The sequence below is a fragment of the Aulonocara sp. 'chitande type north' Nkhata Bay genome, linkage group LG6, assembly GCF_057382095.1.
Source record: "Aulonocara sp. 'chitande type north' Nkhata Bay isolate Kocher_YH1m ecotype deep benthic linkage group LG6, A_spYH_male_GT1.1, whole genome shotgun sequence".
Taxonomy (NCBI): domain Eukaryota; kingdom Metazoa; phylum Chordata; class Actinopteri; order Cichliformes; family Cichlidae; genus Aulonocara; species Aulonocara sp. 'chitande type north' Nkhata Bay.
The window spans coordinates 35,045,611-35,045,984 of record NC_141349.1 but is presented as its reverse complement, the minus strand read 5'-3'; positions in this window follow the sequence as shown (position 1 = coordinate 35,045,984).

Sequence of the window (374 nt, the reverse complement as noted above, 5' to 3'; positions counted from 1 at the left end):
AGGGAGGGTAGGCGGGTGGGAGGGAGGGACAGGGAGGACACCTCTAGATTAACTAGGCAGGGACCTGACACAGAAAAACTAACTGGTAGGGACAGATAGAGAGGGACAGAGAGAAGGAGACGGAGGAGAGATGGAGGGAGAGACAGGATGGGAAAGAGGAGAGGCAGGGAAAGATACCAGCATAGAGTGAGTTCAGGGAAAGAAACGGAGGGAATTCAGTAATAAGGAAGGGAAAAAAGAGCCACAGAAAGGTCTGTTACTTGGCTTTGAGGACAGGGACAGCTGAGATTTTAATGGGATTCTTAAACTTAAGAGTAATTCTTGACCGACAGAGACAGACCAACGAACACAGACTCTCACACTTTAACTTGCAC